The sequence below is a fragment of the Schistocerca gregaria genome, chromosome 4, assembly GCF_023897955.1.
Source record: "Schistocerca gregaria isolate iqSchGreg1 chromosome 4, iqSchGreg1.2, whole genome shotgun sequence".
NCBI lineage: Eukaryota > Metazoa > Arthropoda > Insecta > Orthoptera > Acrididae > Schistocerca > Schistocerca gregaria.
In genome coordinates, this window is record NC_064923.1 from 370075112 (window position 1) to 370098111 (window position 23000).

Here is a 23000-nt window from a genome sequence, read left to right on the forward strand (position 1 = left end):
TAAGATAGGGAGCTACAATGACAGTTGATTCTGCACAATTATTCTGTTAGTAGGCGAAAGGAAGCGGCTTTCGAATGGGAACCTCAAACGTTTCATGACAAGGCAACAAGTCAACCTAATCCTCCCCCGGGAAACCCGTCTGGTGAGTCATACACGGCATTAGTGACAGTACGTGTGTCATGTGATAGGAATCTCTTATCGACGCTCCTACTTTATACTCCTGCTATTTAAGTGAGATATGCCTCCTTGCCCGATTTAGGGTAATGCAGGAGTAGGTTTAATAATGAATAAAAAAATAGGAGTGCGGGTAAGCTACTACAAACAGCATAGTGAACGCATTATTGTGGCCAAGATAGACACGAAGCCCACGCCTACTACAGTAGTACAAGTTTATATGCCAACTACCTCTGCAGATGATGAATAAATTGATGAAATGTATGATGAGATAAAAGAAATTATTCAGGTAGTGAAGGGAGCCGAAAATTTAATAGTCATGGGTGACGGGAATTCGACAGTATAAAAAGGAAGAGAAGGAAACGTAGTAGGTGAATATGGATTGGGGCTAAGAAATGAAAGAGGTAGCCGCCTGGTAGAATTTTGCGCAGAGCACAACTTAATCATAGCTAACACTTGGTTCAAGAATCATGAAAGAAGGTTGTATACATGGAAGAACCCTGGAGATACTAAAAGGTTTCAGATAGATTATATAATGGTAATACATAGATTTAGGAACCAGGTTTTAAATTGTAAGACATTTCCATGGGCAGATGTGGACTCTGGCCACAATCCATTGGTTATGAACTATAGATTAAAACTGAAGAAACTGCAAAAAGGTGGGAATTTAAGGAGATGGGACCTGGATAAACTGACTAAACTAGAGGTTGTACATAGTTTCAGGGAGAGCATAAGGGAACAATTGACAGGAATGGGGGAAAGAAATACAGTAGAAGAAGAATGGTTAGCTGTGAGGGATGAAGTAGTGAAGGCAGCAGAGGATCAAGTATGTAAAAAGACGAGGGCTAGTACAAATCCTTGGGTAACAGAAGAGATGCTGAAGTTAATTGATGAAAGGAGAAATTACAAAAATGCAGCAAGTGAAGCAGCCAAAAAGGAATACAAACGTCTCAAAAACGAGATCGACAGGAATGGCTAGAGGACAAATGTAAGGATGTAGAAGCTTATCTCATGAGGGGTAAGGTACGTACTGCCTACAGGAAAATTAAAGAGACCTTTGAAGAGAAGAGAACGACTTGCATCAGTATCAAGAGCTCAGATGGAAACCCAGTTCTAAGCAAAGAAGGGAAATCAGAAACGTGGAAGGAGTATATAGAGGGTCTATACAAGGGCGATGTCCTTGATGACAATATTATGGAAATGGAAGAGGAGGTAGATGAAGATGAAATGGGAGATATGATACTGCATGCAGAGTTTGACAAAACAATGAAAGACCTAAGTCGAAACAAGGCCCCGGGGGTAGACAACACTCCATTAGAACTACTGACAGCCTTGGTAGAGACTCAGATACAAATACAGAATCAAACGAAGTCTGCGTTTATTGTATTGATAATTTTCCATAGGGTGCCTTGAAGTAAGATGGCGTTGAACCGAGAACCACTCTTTCTGGCAACAGGGGCAAGCGACGAAAAATAAAGGTGTGTAAAGGGAACATTGACATTTTTGGGATGAATGATTATATATATATATATTCTTTCTTTCGCTTACGCCATAGTCCCGCAGCGCCCGGGTCGGCGCGGTTAGAACGGATCTGGCAAGGTTAGTTGTAGCGGTGGCCGGCTGCCCTTCCTGCCGCCATCCCATACCCCCAGGGATGGAATCACTGTACCCCTTCTGTCTACATCTAATGTACATCATTAAATAGTGCAAACGTGTCAAATGTCTGTGACACGTTTAACTGAGGCGGAACGTGGGGACCAGCCCGGTATTCACCTAGCGAGATGTGGTAACGGCCTAAAAACGACATCCAGGCTGACAGCACACCGGCCCTCCTCGTTAATCATCCGGGCGGATTCGATCCGGGGCTGGCGCGCCTACGCGAGTCCAGGAAGCAGCGCGTTAGCTTAGCGCTCTCGGCTACCCTGGCGAGACACACACACACACACACACACACACACACACACACACTGTTGTTGCCCACTCACTGTCTACTTCCATCCATGTTGTTGTTGTTGTTGTTGTTGTTGTTGTTGATTTCAGTCCACAGATTGCTTTGATGCAGCTCTCCATGCCACTCTATCCTGTGCAAGCTCCTTCATCTCCTAGTACCTACAACAGCTTACATCCTTCTGAATCTGCTTAGTGTATTCATCTCTTGGTCTCCCTCTACGATTTTTACCCTCCAATGCGAAATTTGTGATCCCTTGATGCCTCACAACATTTCCTACCAACCGGTCCCTTCTTCTAGTCAAGTTGTGCCACAAACTCCTCTTCTCTCCAATTCTATTCAATACCTCCTCATTAGTTATGTGATCTACCCATCTAATCTTCAGTATTCTTCTGTAGCATCACATTTCGAAAGCTTCTACTCTCTTTTCGTCCAAACTATTTATCGTCCATGTTTCACTTCCATACATGGCTACACTCCATACAAATACTTTCAGAAACGACTTCCTGACACTTAAATTAATACTCGATGTTAACAAATTTCTTTTCTTAAGAAATCCTTTCCTTTCCATTGCCAGTCTACATTTTATATCCTCTCTACTTCGACCATCATCAGTTATTTTGCTCCCCAAACAGCAAAACACATCTACTAATTTAAGTGTCTCATTTCCTAAGCTAATTCCCTCGGCATCACCCGACTTAATTCGACTACATTCCATTATCTTTGTTTTGCTTTTGTTGATGTTCATCTGATATCCTCCTTTCAAGACACAGTCCATTCCGTTCAACTGCTCTTCCAAGTCGTTTGCTCAATGGTTCAAATGGTTCAAATGGCTCTGATCACTGTGGGACTTAACATCTGCTGTCATCAGTCCCCTAGAACTTAGAAATACTTAAACCTAACTCACCTAAGGACATCACACACATCCATGCCCGAGGGAGGATTCGAATCTGCGACCGTAGCAGTCGCGCGATTCCGGACTGAGCACCTAGAACCGCTAGACCACCGCGGCCGGCTAGTCCTTTGCTGTCTCTGACACAATTACGATGTTATCGGCGAACCTCAAAGTTTTTTTTTTCTATATGGATTTTAATTCCTTCTCCGAACTGTTCTTTTGTTTCCATTACTGCTCGCTCAATTTACAGATTGAATAACATCGAGGACAGGCTATAACTCGGTCTCACTCCCTTCCCAACCACTGCTGTAGGGTTAGTATTGCCTCACGTGTTCCAACATTTCTACGGAATCCAAACTGATCTTCCCCGAGGTCGGCTTCTACCAGTTTTTCCACTCGTCTGTGAGAATTCACGTTAGTATGTTGCAGCCGTGACTTGAAAAAAGAACACATTGACACCATTCGCAACCGTTTCCATGAAGCTGGGCTACAGTCCCGCACACCGTTAGGCCGTCTTCCGCTCACGCCCCAACATCGTGCAGCCCGCCTCCAGTGGTGTCGCGACAGGCGTGAATGGAGGGACGAATGGAGACGTGTCGTCTTCAGCGATGAGAGTCGCTTCTGCCTTGGTGCCAATGATGGTCGTATGCGTGTTTGGTGCCGTGCAGGTGAGCGCCACAATCAGGACTGCATACGACCGAGGCACACAGGGCCAACATCCGGCATCATGGTGTGGGGAGCGATCTCCTACACTGGCCGTACACCTCTGGTGATCGTCGAGGGGACACTGAATAGTGCACGGTACATCCAAACCGTCATCGAACCCATCGTTCTACCATTCCTAGACCGGCAAGGGAACTTGCTGTTCCAACAGGACAATGCACGTCCGCCTGTATCCCGTGCCACCCAACGTGCTCTAGAAGGTGTAAGTCAACTACCCTGGCCAGCAAGATCTCCGGATCTGTCCCCCATTGAGCATGTTTGGGACTGGATGAAGCGTCGTCTCACGCGGTCTGCACGTCCAGCACGAACGCTGGTCCAACTGAGGCGCCAGGTGGAAATGGCATGGCAAGCCGCTCCACAGGACTACATCCAGCATCTCTACGATCGTCTCCATGGGAGAATAGCAGCGTGCATTGCTGCGAAAGGTGGATATACACTGTACTAGTGCCGACATTGTGCATGCTCTGTTGCCTGTGTCTATGTGCCTGTGGTTCTGTCAGTGTGATGTATCTGACCCCAGGAATGTGTCAATAAAGTTTCCCCTTCCTGGGACAATGAATTCACGGTGTTCTTATTTCAATTTCCAGGAGTGTACATCTTGCTCACCAGATGGTAGAGGTTTGTCAGGGCTGGCTCTCCCAAGGCTGTCAGTAGTTCTAATGGAATGTTGTCTACTCCGGGCCTTGTTTCAACTTCAGTCTTTCAGTGCTCTGTCAAACTCTTCACGCAGTATCATATCTCCCATTTCATCTTCATCTACATCCTCTTCCATTTACATAATATTGTCCTCAAGTACATCGCCCTTGTGTAGATCCTCTATATACTCCTTCCAACTTTCTACTTTCCCTTCTTTGGTTAGAACTGAGTTTCCATCTGAGCTCTTGATATTCATATAAGTGGTTCTTTATTCTCCAAAGTCTCTTTAATTTTCCTGTAGGCAGTATCGATCTTACCTCTAGTGAGATGTGCCTCTACATACTTACATTTGGCCTCTAGCTATCCCTGCATCGCCATTTTACACTTCCTGTCGATCTCATTTTTGAGACGTTTGTCTTCCTTTTTGCCTGCTTCATTTAACGCTTTTTTATATTTTCTGCTTTCAGCAATTAAATTCAATGTATCTTCTGTTAACCAAGGATTTCTGCTAGCCCCCTTCTTTTTACCTACTGGATCCTGTGCTACCTTCACTATTTCCTCCCTCAAAGCTACCCATTCTTCTTCTACTGTATCTCTTTCCCCCATTCCTGTCAATCGTTCCCTAATGCTCGCCCTGAAATTCTCTACAACGTCTGGTTCAAATGGCTCTGAGCACTATGGAACTTAACATCTAAGGTCATCAGTCCCCTACAACTTAGAAATACTTAAACCTAACTAACCTAAGGACATCACACAACACCCAGTTACAACCTCTGGTTTTGTAAGTTTATCCAGGCCCTATCTCCTTAAATTCCTACCTCTTTGCAGTTTCTTAAGTGTTAATCTGCGGTTCATAACCAATAGATTGTGGTCAGAATCCACATCTGCTCCTGAAAATGTCTTACAATTTAAAAACTGGTTCCTAAAACTCTGCCAAACCATTATGTAATCTATCTGAAGTCTTTCAGTATCTCCAGGCCTCTTCCACGTATACAACCTTATTTTATGATTCTTGAACTAAGTATTATCTATGATTAAGTTATACTCTGTGGAAAATTTTATCATGCGGCTTCCTCTTTCGTTTCTGACCCCCATTCCATATTCACCTCCCACGTTTCCTTCTCTTCCTTTTCCTACTATCGAATTCCATTCAGCCATGATTATTAAATTTTCGTGTCCCTTCACTATCTGAACAATTTCCTTTATCTCATCATACATTTCATCAATCTCTTCGTCATCTGAGGAGATAGTTGGCATATAAACTTGTACTACTGTGGTAGCTGTGGGCTTCGTGTCTATCTTGCCCACAATAGTGCGATCACTATGCTGTTTGTAGTAACTTACCTGTACTCCTATTTTTTATTCATTATTGAACCTACTTCTGCTTGACCCCTATTTGATTTTGTATTCACCTGACCTCCGATTTTAACCGATTTTCCTTAATTTCCACTGTATCTAACTTTAAACTATCCAATTCCCTTTTTAAATTTTTTCTAACCTACCTGCCCGGTTAAGTGATCTGACACTCCATGCTCCGATCCGTAGAACGCCAGTTCCTTTCTCCTGATAATAACGTCCTTCTGAGTAGTCCCCGCCCGGAAATCCGAATGGGGGACTATATTACCTCCGGAGTATTTTACCCAAGAGGACGCCATCATCATTTAACCATACGGTAAAGCAGCTTGCCCTCGGGATAAGTTACGGCTGTAGTTTCCCCTTGCTTTCAGCCGTTCGCAGCAAGGCCGTTTTGGTTAGTGTTACAAGGCCAGATCAGTCAATCATCGAGACTGTTGCCCCTGCAACTACTGAAAAGGCTGCTGTCCCTCTTCAGGTACCACATGTTCGTCTAGCCTCTCAACAGATACCCCTCCGTTGCGGTGTAAGAACCACCTAATTATGAGTATCGTAGTTCAGAACGTATGATGTCATAAAAGATGACAAATTCGTCACTGACTCTGGCCACAACATATTTCGCAGACAGCTTTCACACACAAAAAGGTGTAGACGAAGACAATAGCCTTCTATAGAGCCATAGAGACGTTTACAAAATCGCGTTGTAGACATTCGAATCAGCTGTACTTATACATTTGTATATTACGCACATTTTTTTCTGTGACTGTTTCATAATTTCAAATGTGTTTTCACGAATACAAGAAAATGAAATTTTTTCAGTGTTGCACTACAAACAAAGTTAATTTTTTGGTTCCATATCTAATAGAAAATTGGCAAAATGTGTGGAACGCCGGGTTTGACAGTAGGTGGCGTAATTAAATTGGAACGGCCAAGCAGAGGTAGGTGCGAAACACGAGAGAAAATAACAGACAGTGGCAGACAGCGTAAGGTCATCTGCCCTTTCAAAAACGCATAGCAGTAGTTCTGAAGTTCTGTTTAAAGTCGTCGAACAAGAAAGGAGGAAAGATGGGAATCATTGGGTCGAAATGGAAGAAATAAGTACCCTGCAGTTGATATATTAGGTCTATGCAATAGAACTGGATATAGGAGTAAGAGGGAAAGCCACATGAGAAGAGGTAATTGAAGGCTTCCGCAGAACAGTAGAGGAGGAGGTGAATCAGTAAGAGATTCTGTGGAGAGACGAGAAGAATTCCCGTAATGAACCGGTTTCCCGTGGATGTATCATATTGAAATACGTTGTAAACCTGAGACTTTTCTGAGGCTTATAACGCACGTGGAGAAGCCTCAGCATCTGTGCTGTACGGTTCATACAAGAAACTGAGTTTAAATTACATAGCAATTGTTCTTGTGCGTTAATAGAGTATCCTATACCTAATTACGATCAGAGTACCCTATACATAATTACGATTTCTGTGACAGTAATGGCTTACCTAATGCCTAAACGACAAGTCGATAAAACTAATCGACCGATTTATTCATTAATATCAATTTTCCACCGAAAACCACCGACGTGTTGCCTAAGAGTAGGACCATCAAATGACAGGTAGCTGATTATTTTTGTCCGACAATCGGTTAAATTTAAAATAGAATACCGGATGCCGAAAATCAGTGAACTGTTGCCTTGCGTTCAAATTTCGGCTGCAGACACACGGTTGCACTCAAATACTAGTTTCTGCGGTGCTCACTGACCTGGCGCCACAAGAGACTACGCAATCAAAACGCCAGCAGGTCGTGCCGTGCAATCGGTGGGGAGCCGCAGAAACCGTCTTCACTGCAAGCGATACGAACTTAATTTGCCTTGGAGAAAGAACACCACCATACTGCGTGCGACTCTACAAAACCATGGAGAGATGTCCTCAGAGCACAATTTGGTTGGTGATTTTAGAAGGTATCAGTTCCTTATTGACAGTAGTGCGGAAGTTATTGCTGTATGTATTGAAAATGGGTTGGTTTCCTTCACCTTTGAAGCAGCCTCCTACGGATTCACTTCAGTATTAGGATTCTTCGCAACAGTATACTCATGGCTATTACCGTCGTTTTTCTTATGCGATTACACAGCGAGCAGCCGGTACCACAATTTCGTCAATGCTGACGTGGTAAGCATTTTGCACTGCCCCTTATTTTGGATTCGTATCCATAACCCCTCTTCTTTCTTGTTATTTACTTCCAAGAGTTCATTTCATTTCTCTAAATACTACTCTCTAGGGACTGGACGATTTGTGTTTTATATTACTTCCTTGCATTTTTTCCCTACATCAAAACAGCTACGACCCAAGTAATCGAGAATTACAGGAATTGTGGGTTCGTTTTGTAAAAAGACTACCTTGAACGTAATCTCTTTTAGACGAACAATATACACTCTAAGACGCATCACGAAGGAATTATCCGAATGGGATAAAATCGGTAGATATGATGTAAATGTACAGACAAACAAATTATTACAATTTCAAAAGAATTGGATGATTTATTCGAGAGAAAGAGCCTCACAAACTGAACCAGTCGTAACGCTTTGGTCTATCTCTGGTCCCCGTGCAAGCAATTATTCGACTTGGCATTCATTGATAGAGTTATTGGAAGTTCTTTTTGAGGGATAAATTGCGTTATTCTGCCCAATTGGGGCTTTAGATTGTCAAAATCTCATCGAGCTGGTTGGAGGGTCCTACCTATAATGTTCGAAACGTTCTCAACTGGGGACAGATTGTCGGCCTTGATGGCCAAGGTTTGGTTTGATAAGCACAAAGACAAGCTGTAGAAACGCTCGTCATGCACGGGCAGGCATTATCATTTTGTAAGGTAAGCCCAGGATGGCCTGCCATGAAGGACAACAAAATGGGACGTAGAATATCGTCGACGTACCGCTGTGCCGTAAGGCTGCCACGAAGGACAACCAAAAGGATACTGCTATGAAAAGAAATGGCACCACACTCCATTCCTTCTAGTCGGTGGGCCGTATCACGAGTCATAGATTGGTATCGTCATCCAGGACCCCTCCAAACACATCTTCGCTGGTTGTCGGGGCTCAGTTCGAAGCGAGACTCATCACTGAAGACATTTATACTCTGTTTGATGACGTTCCAGCCCAAGACGTGTCTGGAGACGCCCCGAACAGTGGTGGGATACCAAACTCAATGTCGCCTGCCATACGGCCCAATAACCAGCACTGATGGTCGGTGTGATATTTCTTTTCGCAGAAGGAGCCGCTTGGCTGTCATCCGTGACGCTCTTACAGGACAGCGGTTTGTCGACGATATTCTACGCCCCGTTTTGTTGCCATTCATTGCAAGCCATCCTGAGCTTATATTTCAGCAACATCGGCCTGCGCACGGTGAGAGTTTCTACTGCTTGCCTTCGCGCTTGCCAAACCCTAGCTTGGCCAGCAGAGTTTCCGGGTCTCTACCTAACTGAGAATGTTTGGAGCATTATGGGAAAGTCTCCCCAACGATCTCTGGTGATTGATGATCTAACGAGCCAATCGGACAGAATTTGGAATTATGTCCGTCAGATCTATCAATCAGTGCCAACCCGAGCAACTACACTACTGGCCATTAAAATTGCTACACCAAGAAGAATTGCAGATGATAAACGGGTATTCATTGGACAAATACCGGGTGATAAAAAAGTCAGTATAAATTTAAAAACTGAATAAATCACGGAATAATGTAGACAGAGAGAGATACAAATTGACACACATGCTTGGAATGACATGGGGTTTTATTAGAACCAAAAAAATGCAAAAGTTCAAAAAATGTCCCACAGATGGCGCTTCACCTGATCAGAATAGCAATAATTAGCATAACAAAGTAAGACAAAGCAAAGATTAGGTTCTTTACAGGAAATGCTCAATATGTCCACCATCATTCCTCAACAATAGCTGTAGTCGAGGAATAATGTTGTGAACAGCACTGTAAACCATGTCCGGAGTTATGGTGAGCCATTGGTGTCGGATGTTGTCTTTCAGCATCCCTGGAGATGTCGGTTGACCACGATACACTTGCGACTTCAGGTAACCCCAAACCCAAGAATCGCACGGACTAAGGTCTGGGGACCTGGGAGACGGATAACATCACAGCCCAGCATCCTGTGATCCATTTACTAGATAACTAACATGTTTACGGAGGTCACCACGTTGGTGCGAGCGTAGAGGGCCCTCATCTCTGGTCGGCCACCACGGGGTCTATCGTCTAAACAACCCGTGGCTTCGAACTTCGAAATCATTCTCGTCACAGCTGCATTTGTCAACGGACCTTTACACGTTCGATTCCCCTTCCTATGGCGATTGGATCGTAACGCTGAACTAGCACATTCCCCATTCTGATAATACAACTTCACTAAAAGCGCCTTTTCAGGTAACGTCAACAAGCTGCGACTGCTGGCGCATCTGATTCTCTCTCTCTCATTACAGCTCCTTTTATACACGATTGTCATGCGCAGTCACTGACGTTTTGCTGTCCAGCGTCATCGATCGGACATTTTGTTAATTTTTTTTTGGTTCTACTAAAACCTCATATCATTCCAAGCATGCGTGTCAATTTTTACCTCTCTATCTACATTATTCCGTGGTTCATTAAGTTTTCAAATTTATACTGACTTTTTGATCACCCGGTATATTATACTAGAACTGACATGTGATTACATTTTCACGGAATTTGGGTGCATAGATCCTGAGAAATCAGTAAACAGAACAACCACCTCTGGCAGTAATAACGGCCTTGATAAGCCTGAGATTGAGTCGAACAGAGCTTGGATGGCGTGTACAGGTACAGCTGCCCATGCAGCTTCAACACGATACCACAGTTCATCAAGAGTAGTGACTGGCGTATTGTGACGAGCCACCATTGACCAGACGTTTTTGATTGGTGAGAGATCTGGAGATTGTGCTGGCCAGGGCAGCTGTGAAACATTTTCTGTATCCAGAAAGGCCCGTACAGGACCTGCAACATGCGGTCGTGCATTATCCTGTTGAAATGTAAGGTTTCACAGGGATCGAATGAAGGGTAGAGCCACGGGTCGTAACACATCTGAAATGTAACGTCCACTGTTGAAAGTGCCGTCAATGCGAACAAGAGGTGACCGAGACGTGTAACTAATGACACCCCGTACTATCACGCCGGGTGATACGCCAATATGGCGATGACGAATACACGTTTCCAATGTGCGTTCACCGCGATGTCGCCAAACACGGATGCGGCCATCATGATGCTGTAAACAGAACCTGGATTCATCCGAAAAAATGACGTTTTGCCATTCGTGCACCCATTCTCGTCGTTGAGTACACCATCGCAGGCGCTCCTGTCTGTGATGCAGCGACAAGGGTAACCGCAACCATGGTCTCCGAGCTGATAGTCCATGCTGCTGCAAACGTCGTCGAACTGTTCGTGCAGATGGTTGTTGTCTTACAAACGTCCCCATCTGATGACTCAGGGATCGAGACGTGGCTGCACGATCCTTTACAGCCATGCGCAGAAGATGCCTGTCGTCTCCACTGCTAGTGATACGAGGCCTTTGGGATCCAGCACGGCGTTCGGTATTACCCTCCTGAACCCACCGATTCCAAATTCTGCTAACAGTCATTGGATCTCGACCAACGCCAGCGCCAGCAGCAATGTCGCGATACGATAAACTGCAATCGCGATAGGCTACAATCCGACCTTTATGAAAGGCGGAAACGTGGTGGTACGCATTACTCCTCCATACATGAGGCATCACAACAACATTTCACCAGGCAACGCCGCCAACTGCTGTTTGTGTATGAGAAATCGGTTGGAAACTTTCCTCATGTCAGCACGTTGTAGTTGTCGTCACCTGCGCCAACCTTGTGTGAATGCTCTGAATAGCTAATCATTTGCATACCACAGCATCTTCTTCCTGTCGGTTAAATTTCGCGTCTGTAGCACGTCATCTTCGTAGTGTAGCAATTTTAATGTCCAGTAGTATACTTGCGTAATGGTCGGAGGTGGACTTCCGCGTTTTGGCTTGCTCAACTTGCGAAGCTCTTTCTCTTCACTAAATCATCCACTTTTTTGAATTTGTAATCATCTGTTTGTATGTACATCACATCTATGGATTTTATCCCATTCGGATAAATCCTTTGTGATGCGTTGCTTCTTTGTCTTACAGTGTAATCTCGTGTTTTTTTTTTTTTTTTTTTTTTAAATTTCTGTCTGTTGCTTGTCTGTAGCTTTCACCTCCTGTCTCTTAAATTCTTTTTTACATGTTGACTGTTACTGTTGCCAGCATCAACCTGGAATCAAATCACTCGCAGGAAGAGAATGCCTCTGATGTCTCCACCCACAGACAGTGACAGGGAGTTCCGAATTCTTGTATCTGCTAACAGGGAAACGGTAACAGTCAGAACAGGTGTTTCTTTCGATAATCCCCCCTCCCCCCCCCCCCCCCCCCCCCCCAGGAAAACATCTATAGCATCTCTTAAAGTCATTGAGCTTTCGATTATGACTTACAGACAGTTAGGCAACGCCAACTGCAACTGCGCCCTCTAAAGCAGCCAACGAGTTCCGCAGTTATAAACTGTGTGACGGTTGGTTACTCATATGTCGCGAAAATAACGATACGGATCGCCGGGCAGCCTACCTGCGAAGGCGAAACCAGGCGCTAGTACTGTGACTCCTGCAGCGTCGGATGGTATCACGTAAATTTTATACGAAATAAACTACTCATTTAATAGCTTCAGTCGTCTAAAAACTTGAGAAAACTTCTGAAATACAATCTCATAAACACTTCGTTAGTTACTTAAATTTATTTTTTTGAATTGTGCATACAAAGACTGGAAAGATTTATACTGATTCTGTTGTTCAATTTGAGACTGTATTTAGTAACACCAATAAGTCAAGACAGTGCATACCAGTATGAGCAGCATACGCCCGGAGCCCACACAGAAACCAGAATGTAAAAAGTGTTATTACAGCACATCTAACGAAACTGTCTTTAGTGTGGAAATTTAGCACTGCCTGCGAACAGTTTGATGCCAGGTATGCAGTGCTGTCGTTTATCATTAGAGCTGTAACGAATACACGACGTGTTTGTCGACGATCAATCAATCCCGCTACTGTAAATATTCTCGCCAACTCTTATTTACTGGAAAGACCAATTCTTTGATCAGTCCCGTCCCTTCACTAATTTGAAATGTCAAATTTCTTACTTATTTGAGTGGCCCGGTCAGTTGTGCTCTTTAAGTAGAGAAGAATAGAAATCTGGTGCAGATATTTTCAACTTTTTGATCACTTTAAAGCTAAAAGCTTGATATAATGAGGAAAGTCTTTGGCTTTCAAGTTTACCAATCAGTAGTAGTAGTAGTAGTAGTTTTATTCATCCGTAGATCTCTTTTTACAAGGATATAGGACATGTCAAAGTATTTACAAGCTTAGATCAATTTACAATAAGCTAATTCGTATACACATATATTTACAGACTTCTAGTTAGAGACAATCATTAGATTTTACTCCTGGTATACAATAATTTATTTACAAATAACTCATTAAATAATGTAATGCCACACTATTCACTCATATTTCACTATCAGTCACTGCACACACTATACACACATTGTTTCATAACACTTCACTCACTACATACACACACACACACACACACACACACACACACACACACACACACACACACACACACAGGTGATCCTTGGGCCATTTTCTGTACTGCAAGTTCCCATTTGCTATCCTGAAAAACTGAGTCAGCATCCCTTCATAATGAGTGAGATGTTGAGCTCAGAAAGAGGAAGAGGTGTTAGTATTGTGCTATGCATAGCTTGAGGGGAGAGTGTCTCTAGAAAGGAAAAAAGAAGAAAAATAATAAAGTGAAGGTGTTATGTGGAATATTGGATGTTTTATAATCATCATTATTATTATTATTTGTTTGTATAACATTTTTTTTATCAAACCCCTACTCTGCTTTATCTAAGTAATCCTTCAATGTATAAAATGTATTGCATAACAGGTACTTTTTAGCTGCCTTCTTAAATAAGTGTATTTTTGAAATTTCTTTAATCTCTTTTGGTAATTTATTGTACAGTTTTATTCCTTGGTAGAAAATGCTGTTTTGAGTTTTATGTTTATTTTTTCTTGGTAAATGTAAGTTGAGTCTATCTCTTGTTGCATGGTCATGGACAGAGCTGTTTGTGCAGTAATTGCCAATGTTACTTTTGATGTGTACAACTGACTGGTAAATGTGTTCACATGGAGCAGTTAAAATTCCCAGTGTTTTGAACAGATCTTTACAATGAGCTCGACTACTATTTCTGGTTATTATTCTTATGGGTCTTTTCTGGAGTTTGAAAATTGTGTTCATATTTTGTGGATTTGTTCCCCAAAAAAGAATGCCATAGCTAAGAATTGAGTGTACGTATGAATAATATGTAACTAAAAGGCACTGCATGTTACACACAGGTGATAGAATTCTAAGGGCATAACATGCTGATGACTTTCTGTTTGCAAGTACCTTTGTGTGTTCGCACCACTTCAGCTGAGAGTCAATATTCATTCCTAGAAATTTTGCATTTGTTACACAGTCTATAGAGGTGCCATCTACATTTAATTTAACATTGTCATTTTTCCTCTTCAAACTGAAGTTCATGGCATTAGTTTTCTTTATGTTTAATGTCAATTTGTTGCTTATTGACCAATCGTAAACTTCCTTGAGAGTTTCATTTGCTTTCTCGGTAAGGAATTCTCTTGTTCTCTCAGTGACTATAATATTGCTGTCATCAGCGAAGAGAATTTTCTCACCATGAGTAACACTACTGGGAAAGTCATTGATGTATATCAGGAATAGTATTGGTCCTAATATGCTACCTTGTGGAACCCATATATTAATATGTTTTGGTTCTGATAAGTATTTTACTAAATGTTTAGATCTATTTGAAGTATGTGTTATCTCTACTCTTTGTACCCTATCTGTTAGGTATGATAGAAACCAGTCATTAGCTACCCCTCTTATTCCTAATGCTTCTAATTTATTTAATAGAATCTTGTGGTCGACTGTATCAAAAGCCTTAGAAAGATCCAGAAATATGCCTGTGACACACTCATCTTTATCAAGAGCATTAAGTACAACTTTTGTGAATTCTACTATGGCTGACTCCGTATTTTTGCCACTTCGAAAACCAAACTGTGATTTGCTTAAAAGATTGTATTTATTCAGATAATTCATTAATCTGTCTTTCATAATTGCTTCTATTATTTTTGAGAATGCTGACAGCAGGGAAATGGGCCGGTAATTTTCTATGTCTTCTGCATTACCTTTCTTAAGCAAAGGTACAACTCTTGCCTGTTTTAGCTGCTCTGGAAATGTCCCTGATGTGAAGGATTCATTTATTATATTTGTTAATGGGCCTTGTATAATCCCTATGCATTGTTTCAGTACACACATTGGTACATCATCTAAGCCTTCTGACTTTTTATTTTTTAGCTTTTGAACAGTTTTATTGACTTCATTCTCTGTGGTTGGAAGTAACATCATTGTATCTAGTGCAACAATTTTTGCAGGTGTTATATTTGTTTTGGGGAATTTTTGCTGTAACTTCTCTGCAATACTTGAAAAATGCTCGTTTACATATTTTGCTAAGTGTTGTGGATCATTTATTACCTTATCCCCCTCCCTTAGCAGTATGTTATTCTGCGTTTGTTTGCCTCTCCCCGTTTCCTTTTTTATAACATCCCAGACTGCTTTGCTTTTATTCTCTGCATTATATATTATTTTGTCATTAAATGAAACAAGAATAAAGCAGTATCTCAAAAGATTATCTTTGACTTTAAATTATCTACTTATTCAGCTAGAGCTTGTTCAGAACACTTTACCTTTGATGAAAATTCTGCATTGCGAAAAGTCAGTTATAACTCCTTTAAATTATTTATTTTCATAAGGCAAGAAACTCGTTGAACTCCTCGATGATTCACAGCTAAAACAAAGACTGATTTAAAGGTCAATGTCGTCTTTGATGAAGCAACATCACTTGAAAAGCTTTGCCTCTATTCATACTGAAACGTCTGATTGCTAAAACTATCCATGTGGCCTTTACCCAACTATATGGGAGACAGTGATGCCGAAAATCCCAGTATGCAGATATCCTTGCAATTTCACGTCAAAATTAGGATCTTTCTGAGTGTGAAGAAACAGTCTCAGTAAACTTCTTTGCGAATATTTTAGACATGTCGACTTAGACGTAATGTTTCTGAAAAAGAAGAATGTCTTTTCCACTTCTCTAATCTTCTAGCGTAAGTAAAGGTCAGGCCACGGTTCGGTCCTCATGGTATAGTCAAATACAACAAGAACCCAAAGTACATAGGTGTCACATTAGACACAATGCTGACATACTACAATATAAATACCTTTCCAACACGGCTAAGATGGTTCAAACAGGAGCTGGCACGTAGCACATGGGGAGCAAAAAGATCAGTTCTGCACGAAGCATCCTTTGTGTTGCTATTTTCCGCAGCAGAATATTGCGCGCCATTTCGGCTCCGCAGCGCCCCTGTGAAGAAAGTTGACGTTAATTTGAATGCAGATGTGAGATCCATTAATGGCACAGTCGGATCTACACATACATGCTGGTTACCGATGCTAATGAACATCTGCCTAGCTCACCTTCGCCGAAATCACGAAGATTTACTGTCCCTACCTAGAAAACCTCTCTAATTCAGAAGACTAACATTTGACGCAAGAGTGCAAACGCTCTCTACTGGATTCATCCGAGACCCTGAAGCGAAACATGAGTGGCAAACACGAAAACCAGGAATCGCACATTTGTTGACAACCCAAATATTAAAACTGCAGACTTTCATCAACCTAGGGACTCATATGTGCAGCTCAGTAGATTCTGTACTCGAGAAAGTATGTGCAAATACAACATGCACAAGGGGAGAGGGGTGGAGGCTTTTGCACTGACAGTACGTGTCACCGTGGTTATATTCAGACAATGAGCTACAATGTAAAGAAGTGTAAATAAGTGTCTTAACAGACGTTTCCCTGGTGGTACCAAGACCGTGTGAAGCATCTGAAGGGGCGCTCCAATGAACTGAGTTTCCCGACATTCGTATGTGATCTGGGCCGTTGAATGTGTATATAGCGTATATAGTAGCACGTACGTCCAGTCACGAAAACTGACAACGGTCGGGAGAGCGGTGTGCTGGCCACATGCTCCTCCATATCAGCACCCAGGGGCTCTTTATTGGTTGAGTATGACACGGTGGTCGATTGGTACCGTTGGACGTTACGAGGCGTGTTGAGACGGAATAGTAGCAGCACGTATGTATTTATTTGATTAGATTAGAGATTAGATTTACTTGCATTCCAACTGATCCGTAGTGAGGAGGTCCTATAGTATGTAGAACATGTCAGAAAAACAACAATAGATGACGAATATTTACAACTCAAACAAATAAGCTAATGTACCATTCCAGAGGTCTGAGGTGGAATGATCGCCATTTTTTAATGAACACTATATGAAAGGATCATTTTACAAATACTAATGCACTGAATTTAAAATAAAAAACGTTGTTTATTTATTTATAAGGTAATAAACATGTAATACAACTACTATAATACTTATTTACAATGAACACATTACTACACTGAAATGGTACAGTAGTTAGATTGTACTTACACACACACACACACACACACACACACACACACACACACACACACACACACACACACACACACACACACACTTATTTACAATGAACACATTACTGCGCTTAAATTGTGCAGTAGTTATATATATATACACAAATCACTTGGTTCTACTGAGAAATTCATCAATGGAGTAGAAGGAGTTGGCCACCAATAAATCCTTTAGGCTTCTCTTAAACTGAATTTCATTGGTTGTTAAGCTTTTTATGGCTTCTGGCAAGTTATTGAAAATGTGTGTTCCTGAATAATGCACACCTTTTTGTACAAGACTGACTGACTTTAAATCCTTGTGAAGATTATTGTTATTTCTAGTATTGATTCAATGAATTGAGCTCTTGGTTTGGAAAAGTGATATATTTTTAATGACAAATTTCATTAAAGAATAAATATATTGGGAAGCAGTAGTTAGTATCCCTAGTTCCCTAAACAGGCTTCTGCAGGATGTTCTTGAGTTCACACCACACATAACTCTTACTGCACGTTTTTGTGCCCGGAAAACTTTAGCTTGGCTTGATATATTACCCCAAAAAAGAAACCCATATGGCATTATGGAATGAAAGTAAGCATAGTATGCCAGCTTTTTCATTTTTATATCCCCTATCTCTGACACAATTTGCATTGCAAATAGAGATTTGTTAAGACGCTTCAGCAGTTCTGTAGTGTGCTTTTCCCAGTTGAATTTATTATCAAGCTGTAATCCCAAGAATTTAACACTGTCCACTTCTTCTATCTGCTTGTCACCGTATGTTAGGCATTTTCTGTGGGACACCCCTTACAAGTTCAGAATTGCATGTAGTGTGTTTTTTCAAAGTGTAGTGTCAAATAATTAGCTAGGAACCAGTGATTAATGTCCAAAAATATTTTATTAGCTGATCTTTCTAAGACTTCACTTGATTTGTTATTTATTGCAAAGTTTGTATCATCGGCAAACAAAACGAATTTGGCATCTGGTAATGTTACTGATGAAAGGTCACTGATATACACAAGAAAAAGTAACGGCCCTAAAACGGATGCTTGTCGGACCCCACATGTAGTTAGTTCCCAGTTGGATGATGCCTAATAGCTTGATACATGTCTCTTTCCTAATAACACCCTTTGTTTCCTGTCACAGATATAAGATTTTAACCATTTTGCAGCATTTCCTTCCTGTTACTCTATAATATTTTAATTTGCTTAAAAGGATATTGTGATTTACACAGTCAAATGCCTTTGACAGATCACAAAATATATCAGTTGCCTGCAATTTTTTATCTAATGAATTAAGCACATTTTCACTGTAAGTGTAGGTAGCCTTCTCAATATCGGACCCCTTTAGAAACCCGAACTGTGACTTTGACAGTATGGTACTTGAGATAAGATGGTTATAAAGCCGATTGTACATTACTGTTTCTTAAATTTTTGAGAATGCTGGCAAAAGTGAAATTGGACGGAAATTTGATGCTAGGTCTTTATCTCCCTTGTTAAACAATGGCTTAACTTCAGCATATTCCACTGATAAACGACTGGGTACACAGATAGCTTAATATGTTACTTAACAATGAATCAGATTCTTCAGTTAGCTTTGTTGATATTTCTTCATACCCACTAGATGTTTTCGATTTTAAAGATTTTATGATGGACATTATTTCTGCTGGGGTAGTGAGAGTCAAATTCATATTATGGAAGTTACTTGAAATGTCTGGTTTGAGGTATTCCATAGCAGCATCTAAAGAACCTGACAACTCCATCTTTTCAGTAACAATTATAAAATGTTTGTTAAAAGTTCTGCAACACTATACACATCTGTCACCAATGTATCATTTACTCTTAATTCTATTTGTCCCTCTTCATGTCTGGTTCTATCGGTCTCCTCCTTCACTATATCCCATATTGTCTGTATTTTGTTATCTGATATGACTATCTTTTCCTTGTGATATATTTGCTTTGATATCCGTATTACAGTCTTTAATGTTTTGCAGTATTTCTTGTAACGTTCTATAGCATCAGCATCGGAATTGTTTCGGACTGATAGTACAGTTTTCTTTTTGTTTTACAAGATACCGCTATTCCTTGAGTAATCCATGGCTTCTTTGTAGACTTTTCTGTAACCTTCGTAAGTTCTTGGGGAAAACAGTGTTCGAATAAGGTAAGCACTTTATTAGTTAATTTATTGGTTAAATATGTAAAACAGTATTGTTTTATAACTGATGCATACGATAATAATAGTAACCACTTCGCTAGGTAAGTCTGCCTCTCGTTCAGCGTTGTGTACATTTCAGTCTTGCTTTAAAGAAGACAGTTTTGTGAACGATGTAACAGAAGAGAACACCTGTACTATCATAAAAGAATTCAGACACTCGGACTACTTCAGATAAATAAACATTGTCACCAGATACCATTTAACTGATACAGCATTATCTGCGTTCGTATCATGATTACCGTACGGCCGTTTTATTTGCTCTCCTTTACTCGATACCTTGGACTTCGCTTTCCTTAACGGAAATGGACACTTTTCGAAGCACATGTACTCTTCATCATGAATCCAGACAAATTAACTCATTATCTCAGTTGTCGGAGAGTGAATTGCCGCTGTTATCTGTTTAATTTTTTCGCTTTCCATTCTCCGTCATGAAATCCTGTTCGATTTATGACCCCTCTTAGAGTCAGCCTCTTCTCAGCCAAATATCTGGGGAATTGGTAACTGGCATAGGGAGTCCCGGCTGGGAATATTCAGTAGCGGATCTTTTGTTCCAGCATTCATCTTACGACCAAAGGAAACTTTACGAAAACCTCTGTAAGAACCTGGGGATAGGAATTTTCATGTAAGTTAATTCTGGTGCTATGTTCCAGACAGTAAAATGTGGAAGAGTAGCATACGTGTAGATCACTCGTTTCTGTGACGTGAATGGAGTGAAGTGTACCACTTGCTCGTCAATTGTAGTGGATGTTTTTTTACACATCTTTCATTCCACACTCCTGAGACTTGGGCAGGGTTGTTGTACTGGGTTGTTATAATTAAACTGTAGCTACTTATGGAGGTCCAGTGTGTCCTGTAATTATCATACGGCAGCGAAGCGTCGTAGATATTGTAATGCCTTAATGCGAAACCGATTCAACCTGGAAAACAAATTACTTTCGATCGTGGCCATCAGGTGCAAATCTGGGGCAGCAATTGCAAGAAAGACGTATATAAATGTTTCCATGTGTAACAGATTAGGAATGGGACGTGGGCGGAAAAGGCCAAACAAGCGAGAAGGCATACTTTTTATTTTATTATTAACCACCGCTTAAAATGTTTGTCCAATATGAGCACCGGAGACATGGACGAGATGCTGCATCCGTAAAACGACGCGATAAACAGTTGCTCGCGGTAGTTCCGGTGGAATCTGAGCAACGTCTTCCTGTATACTGGTCTTCACGTCAGGTAGAGATCAAACTTGTCCCCGGTAAACGCGTTGTTTTAGATATCCCAAGGGCTAAAAGTCGCATAGATTCAGATCCGGTGATCTTGCCGGCTCCACTGGATACAACACGTTCGTGGAAGACTGCGTTAAGCACATCTGGCACTGGGCGAGCGACGTGAGGTGTTGCCCCATCTTGCAGTGGTCGCCGCACAGTTGCACTCTTCCAAAAAGCAAGAATCACATGCTGTACAAAGAGGTTTCCATTACGCGCAGAAGTCACTGTATACCTGAAAAGCCCTGTGGGTGTATTATTTTCAAAGACGAAAGGCCCGAGAACAAAGATGCTTTTGAATCCACATCACACAGTCACATCCTGAGTGTGTAATGGCTCCTTCACAACACTTGGTTTAACAGTACCCTAAACACGGTAGTACTGTGTATTCACAGACAGAATATCGCCCAGTCTAATGTCATCGTCTTCGATCCGTGCCCAAAGAGCAAATTCAGAACGTTGCTGGACATCATGAGGTTTCAGTTGGTGCACCGTCTAGATCTTGTACGGGTAAAGTAGACCGCAAACTTCCCGTTCTGTTGATCATGGTATGGGTAATTCTCTTGACACTGCACGATCCTTAGCACTACCCGACGCACGTGTGGCATGGACAGTTACAGCAACTGTAACCTCGTCAACAACTTCCACAAGAATAGGATGTCTTCCTCTTTCAGGTGCCACACCAAGCTCACTCGTTGTTTCTAATTGCATCATCATATTCTTTAAAGCGTTTAATAGCACCTCGTTTATCTCTAGATAATTCCGTCGGCGATGCTCTCTCAACGATGCACTGTAATTGCAGCCGTTCACATAAAACAGTACGCGGTCTCTCTACTCGACAACCATACTGTTCACTCACGTTATGGCTTGTCAAATGACAGCGTGGGTGTCATACTGTCATACAAATAGTGAACAGCGCCAGATTTGCACCTGGCGCCGCAATAGTAACTAATTTATTTTCCAGTGTAAATCGGTTCCGCATTAACGCATTAGTGTATCTACCAAGTTTCGCTGCCATACGATAATTACAGCACACACTGGACCTCAGTGAGTAGCTACACTTTAATTGCAACCACCCGAGAGAACAGCCCTGCTAAAATCTCAGAGGTAGGGAATGAAAGATGTGTAGAAAAAGATCCACTACAAATGTCGAGCAAGTGATTGAATTCACATCGTTTACGTTGTATGACTCTACACATACAAATAAACGTTGTTCTTTTCTGTGGAATACGCCAATAGGCTGACAGTATGGCAAGGGGGCTCTCATTTGGGGGTATTTGTGAGAGTATTTCCAGTTACAGTATTCGTCTTATAACCAAGGGAACCTCCCCAGAAACTTTGGTTGGAAGTACGGCATTGAATTATTTTATTTTTGGGTCAATGTTGGCCATTGCAGTTGGCGTTATTATTATTATTATTATTGAAAATGAACTGCAAGACCGACTGGGAGAGCTTTGGAGATACGCATTCACAAGGAATCTGCAATCTGCAATACTCGTAATCATAGGCGTCCACAAAGGGGTAGGATGCGAAAGGAGACACTTGCCTCCCTATCGTTCGGAATATCGATTACAGAGTCTATCTATAATGTATAACAATCGATTGTCCAGGATGTATTAAGTTTTTTGTGTCACTCATAAAATGTAAATCTTGTGGCATGACAGGTCTCGAAACTGATCATCTCAATTGTATCAAAAATGGCAATTTTAATGAACACTTAAATTTCTGTGGACGGCTAAGGGCGTAACGTGTTGCAGAATCGTTCTAAAATCGTTGGGTCGCTTTTAGAAGTCTAATACGCGGTGGCTGTAGTCTCTCTTTTCTGTGAGACATGTGGGATTAAATTAGTAATAGTGGTCAGTGTCACCGACTTACTATTCTGTTTTATGGTGAGTCGCGTCAGTGAGTCAATCACGTCACTTGTCTAAGTCTCCAATTTATACACGCTAACTGACGCAACGATGACACGAACAACAGTTCTGAAGATTTTTCTACTGACAGTGCATACAATGCGAGAATGTTCCGTTATGGTTTTAAACTCTATTAATCAGACTGTAGAATACTCACATGTACCGCGTACTATGAACTGCTGAAATATTAGTATACGCTGTA

The 23000-nt window shown here is 41.5% G+C and overlaps 1 protein-coding gene across 2 annotated transcripts in view; it reads right to left on the minus strand.

The window, feature by feature from the left end:
• The window catches only part of LOC126365869 (beclin 1-associated autophagy-related key regulator), a 414889-nt gene that overhangs the window by 87298 nt on the left and 304591 nt on the right, over positions 1-23000 (minus strand). The window lies entirely within an intron of this gene.